Consider the following 6,170-nt stretch of genomic DNA (forward strand, 5'->3'; position numbering starts at 1 on the left):
TCTGTATACCTTGATTCTAATAATGTCTTAAATTCCCGTGTTCAGTATTTTAGCATTAAAATAGGTTATTGAGCACTAGGATTCAATCTGTGAAATTAAAGATTTAAGAAAAAAATTAAAAAATATCAGTATCGTCAAAGCAGGATTTTATTAGTCTATAAGCCGTCAAAGAAGGCATAAACTATTTTTAAAAGCCACTATTAGCAAACTATCTTTAAAAGCCACTATTAAAAAATTCTTAAAAATAATAGGGTTTCTAATAGTAAATTTAAGAATTTTATATTAAATTTTATAACCTTTCATAATTTCCGCAGTATCAGTGTTGTTAATTATAAAATAGTCATGATGTTTCATATTTATTATAAAATCAAAGAACATGAAATTTAATGTTTTTATATTCAGTTATGTAAGCCTTATTATCAATACTGTTCGCCGATATATTCTAGTTTACCGGCTAACCTAGCCGCTCATCCTGCGAGAGAGCTTTGCGAGAGGTAGATATAAATTAATGACAGTGGAAAACTGGAAGAGATACGCAGATTGTAGATAGCGGAAGGATAAAGTTTTATTTACGTTAACAGAGAAATGGACTGCGAATCAATATACGAAAGTGTAAGTTCTGCTGTTTAAGAAAAGCAGGCCCACAGTTATAACATGGTTACGGTATATTAGAGTTGCTCTAACATTTAATAATATACAGTTTGATTATTAATACACGTATAATATAGGATTTGACAACGATATAAATCATTAGTTGTGAGTGTTAATGAAATACATCAGTTGTGATATATTTCACTAACTAAATCTTATATTCTAAATTATTACAGCATCATTATGAGAAATGGATTTAAAATATCTTTTCATAACTATATATTATTAAATTAATATAAATTTAATTATTAATTTTCATAATTTGTTCATGTAGAAAAACGTTACGATTAGATTATGAAGATTTTTAAACAGTGAGCGCCAGAGTGACATCAAAATTTCGACTCGGAAGACAATCGTACAAATATTCGTTTTCGTAAATACACGTCGTTACCGAATACGAGCATATCCGCTCGAGTCGATAATGGAGATATTCGACCAAGTACGAGTGGAGGGTTGTACCGTCAAAAGTTGCGTCGAAAGAGACGATATCACATTTGATTAAGGGACAATGGTATCGCGATACACGCTGCACATATCATGTATCCCTTTGACGAAGTACATAAAAGCACGCACAGTTATAGAAACTATCAAACGATGCGTCCAGCTCTCGATCGCGTTCGTCTCATCCCGGACCAATAGAACGAGATCGGTCTCTCCCTCGTATCGTACATCCGGTCATCGCGAAACGCAACGTACCAGCGCGAGATACGCCACGCACACGCCTACGCATTCACGCACGGCTCGGCTTAACCGTCGTAGAAAACGTCGGCGCAGCCAGACCAGGATTGCGTTCCGCCGTCCTCCAGGAGTTACGAGATTGGCCAGGTGGGCGAATGTGATCCTGCTGTTGCCTGCGTTAAGGCTGCATGCACGTAAAGGACAATCAACGAGAGAGGCGGATCGCCGTCTTAACGAAGAATTATCCTGACAAGAGAACAAGATGCGAGACAAATTTCGCAATTCTATTCCTTCGCGTTTCATTCTCTATTAGTAAGCGGTACAGAGGAAACTTCTGAAATATAAAGATGTGGACATGTAGACATTAGAACCGTGCACGAATCGAACACTTAACGTTAAACGTTAAACGTCGTCTGATATGAAGTTATACCTCGTGTAAAAGTTACACATGGCTTTGGCCTGATAATCAGACAAGTCAAATTTAGCGCTAATCGTGAATGTAAAACGTTGTCTTTAATGTCACTGACTCTGAGAATAATACTCGCAATCCTGATAATGAAATAACATCATAGGTCTCTCGGACCTAGATTGCGAAAGAAATAGTAAAAATCGCGGTTATTTCACATGTTTTTGGTCTTTTTATGAATTATCAAGTTTATCGCTAATTTTTATTTATTATATTTGTAGACTGGTTGCCGCCAGGAAATTAGTTACCTCATTAGATCGGACTGATGATAACAGCGGTACTATGGACCCAACTTTTTTTCTGAGTAATAAAGGAACAGGGGTGGTTGTTTCTTAAACAGAACATGGGAGAGGAGGTAAGCTAAAGGAAATGCGTGTGCGCTTCGCAGGCTTAATATGTTACTATCAGGGTTAATACGTAACTTTATACATGTAACACAGACATATGTGGTTTTACATGTACGCGTACAAAATGTTATCGCGATCGTTTCGAGACTGAAACGCATAGTGGATAAAGTTGTATCGTTGTGCAAATTAAGAGGGGATTTTTTGTTTCCGCGGGATCTCACAATTACTGTGTGGGACGCGGGCGAAGAGATCGGGCCGCGCGTGATTCGGCTAAACCGCCGGAGAGAGCCGCGCGCGCGGACAGCCGTATCCCCGTGGCTTTTCTCGCCCGTTTTTCCCCCTCGCGCTAACAAATCGCTCTCGCAATCGAACGCGCGTAATCTCCATTCCCGCTCGTTCGCTCCACTCGCCTCGTTCGCACAGTTCGCGCGTCGTCGGTGTAAGCGTCGCTTAAAGAGCGTCGCTCGGCGACGAGAGAGCACGTGCTCGCGAGAGCCCGGAGCAGCGCACGAGATACAGCGCGGAGCTGCCTTTTATTGCCGCGACGAACACAGCGAGGGTTTATCTGTAACGCCGGGGCGATGCCGCGGCGATGCGCGACCGCGTCCATCCCCAGGTAATAAAATCGCGACAAACTGATTTCAATCAAAGCCCGAGCGAGGACCGGCCGGCCGGCTTTAAACCCTTTAAAACCCTCTCGAGCGCATCGAGCATTTTCAATCCTTTGCGTGCCCCGCAGATAAAAGTTCCGCGCGCGGTACGCGCGTCGTACCGCGGGCACGTAACGGTCGTTTCCGCATGCGGTTGTATCGCTCCCGCTCCGCCGGACACGCGGCGGATGAAGGGCGAGGGCAGGGGAGGGAGGGCGTAAGCCCCCGCAAAGTCGGTTTATCGCACCGTTTTTGTTGCCGCTCGTTCCTCCGCGCCGGCTCTCGGGCTATTTACATATTTCGAGAGTTACTCTCGCGAAATTTCATTGCTCTCACGCATCGACGGATATTAATTCCTATACGCCTCTCCTTCGTTCTCTCTCTTTCTCTCTCTCTCTCTCTCCCTACCTCTCCACAGCAACGCCGGCGATTATCATCCGCTTGCTTTACGACGCTGTTATTTGTCCACCGTTTGTCAGCCCTCGATCGGCGGCGCTAATCAACGAATCGCCCGAAATTCCTCAATACCGACGCCGCCCATCGTGGAGAAATAGTTGCGAGCTGTGCGCGGCCGTTTACGCAGCGTCGAAAATCGCCCGTTTACGACCGAGTTCAGTACGTAATCCGGGCAAGAATACGCTAGTCGCCGCATTTGTCACGGTAATCAAGAAACCGCGCGCGGGGTAGATATTTGGGAGTCGTTCGCTGCTCGGCACATGGTGCGCGTGAATAACGCGCAACGCTCGGCGAGTGACACCGTTACGTTCGATATCGCTTTAATTGCGCGGAAAGTTCGCCGAGACGAAGAGTGTTTCGGTCGAGCGCGAAACTCGTATCGTGATTTACCGAAGTCCGCTCCGGGACCGCCCGCGTAAAAACTCGGCGCGTCTTAATTGTTCGGCGGCGAGCTACCGCGTTCGACGTGATATAATAACCGTAAGTGCCTTCCCCATTAGTGGCTCGAGTTCCTCATTCAGATAGCTGCCGCTTCATATCCCCCGCGATCCGATTGAACCCGACCTTAAGAAAGGTGCTATTAGTCTCACCACCTGCCGTCAGCATCCGTCAGCCCTTCGCGACCTGCTCGCGGGGATCATTGCGTGCGAGTTAAGCGAGTTATGTAGGTAATTTAACGCGGCAAATTGAATGCACCCCTCTCGCCTTCTCGACGAGAGAGAGAGAGAGAGAGAGAGTTAATCGACGTCTCGCGAAGTGTGCTTTGTCATAATTCGACGGCGCGCGTCAACGCGAGTTTCTCGGCACGGAAAATTACGTAAGATGTCTTCCCCCCTCCCGCCTTCTCCGAGATGTTTAATACATACGCCGCGCCGCGCTGTACGTCTTTGCACGGCAGCGATGAATTGAAACGGACGGATGATCGACGATCAAAGAATGCGGACGCTAATGTTAAGTGACGCGGTACATCTCACGAGGTATCAGCTCACGCAAGACTAGGGAGGGCGAACGGCCTTCTATTCTGCGATCCACCGCTCGTACCACTCGTTCTGCAAAAGATACACTCCTTTCGTATCGTTTGTACTGTCTTTCTCAACCATAATACGTTTATATTTTCCTCGTTCGAGGAAAATATCTATTCAACGATATCTGCGATATGTCAGGACCGCCTTGATCCGCGTTTCTTTATTCGCCCGTTTCAACTTGTCACTCTCCCATCGGTTCTGTCTAAAAAAAAGATCAGACCAAACGAACGAACGAGCAAATATCTGTGAAGAAACAACTGCGAGCGAATTCGAAAGATGAGTGTGAATGGCGCCGCAAACACAAACCAGCAGAACATCAGCGAACGCGTTCGATCTTGTGTCGGTATATTTAAGGAAACATATTCGTTGCGTTTGTCTCGCTCTCGCTCTGTAAAGGTAGATCTAGATCAAGCGAACAAAACGCGGACGAGCAATTAGACATTTAATTTACTTTTTATATCTTCAATTAATGCTCGTTTGTGTTCGTTCGCAGATGTTCGTCGCGTTTGTTCGCGCTCGTTCGTTTGATCTGAACCTACTTTTACACACAGGCGAGTAGGATGGGCCAACTTTTGATTAATTACGGGAAATCGACTTTAAAATATCGAGACACAACCAAACAAATCGTTACTTCTAATAAAAAATAAATAAATTTGATAAACATAGGTAAGTAAGTATTTGATAAACATAAGTAAGTATTAGGTTGTTAGAAAAGTTTGTTTCAAATCTTTTATGTAAGTTCCAAACTTATTTTAAAATATTTTATTCAAAGAATAACTTGATTAAAACAAATATGTACCGCTTTGTTCAATGACCTTGGCCTATCTCTCGGATAGCTGCATGATGTCCTTACTTCAAAACAAAGCTTTCTTACTGACGAAGAATCGAGGTGAATTTTGAGGGCTTTCAAAGAACCCGAAATTTTTGTCGCGAAAAAAAATGTTCAAAGAGAGAAATAAATAATTGTCAAATGGGGTAAGGTCGGGAGAATGCGGAGAATGAGAAAAACGTCCCATTCGAAGTCCAGCAGCTTCCTACGATGGATATCGCATCGGCGTTATCATCCGGCGTTGTCATGGTGAAAGACAACTCCATGCCTGTTAGTCAATTCAGGGCGTTTCCATGCGATGGCAACCTTCAGTTCGTCCAGCTGGAGACTGTACTTCGCCGCGTTGATGGTCTCATTCGGTTGAAGAAGTTCATAATACACAATGCCCTTAAAATCCTATCAGGTGCTCGGAAGAATCTTCTTCGGGTGAAGCGCCATTTCCGAACTGTCTGGTGAGTGACGCAGACATCTGCATATGTAGAGAACATCTCATTCAGGATTTGCAAAACCGTGAAGCCACGCTGGAAGCAATACAACATCACAAAGCGAAAGTGGCATTCTGGTTTTCCATTTTTCACCTGATTTCTGTCGAAGTGGTTGCACTTAAAAAGCCTGCAAAGTTCCCATTGGCAGGCACACAGATTCGGGAAGGTTTGTTGACAAACACAAAGTCGTCTGGTGCGTCCTCGATCTCACTGATTACAATAGCAACGCGAAACATTTGAAATTTGAAACGAACAATCTAATAAAATATTTATTCATTATTATATCAAAACCAAACAATCAATTGAATATGATTTCTATTCTATTTTAATATAAATATAATTAATATAAATAATCATTAGTTTATATGGAAGCAGAATGGTAAAATTCTTAAAATAAAATCAAAGAATAATCAACGGAATATAATACTTTTCATATCGTTTTAATATAAATAATCATCTTGTCTAAAATTAGACTGATATTCTTGAAATAAAATTAAAAAAAAAACAATCAATGAAACATAAAATATATAATTATATGTTTGGAAAATTAAATTATTTCAATAAAAGCAACCAAGATTTGTTT

Source organism: Dinoponera quadriceps, unplaced genomic scaffold, assembly GCF_001313825.1.
Source record: "Dinoponera quadriceps isolate SergipeBrazil2010 unplaced genomic scaffold, ASM131382v1 scaffold321, whole genome shotgun sequence".
Lineage (NCBI taxonomy): Eukaryota > Metazoa > Arthropoda > Insecta > Hymenoptera > Formicidae > Dinoponera > Dinoponera quadriceps.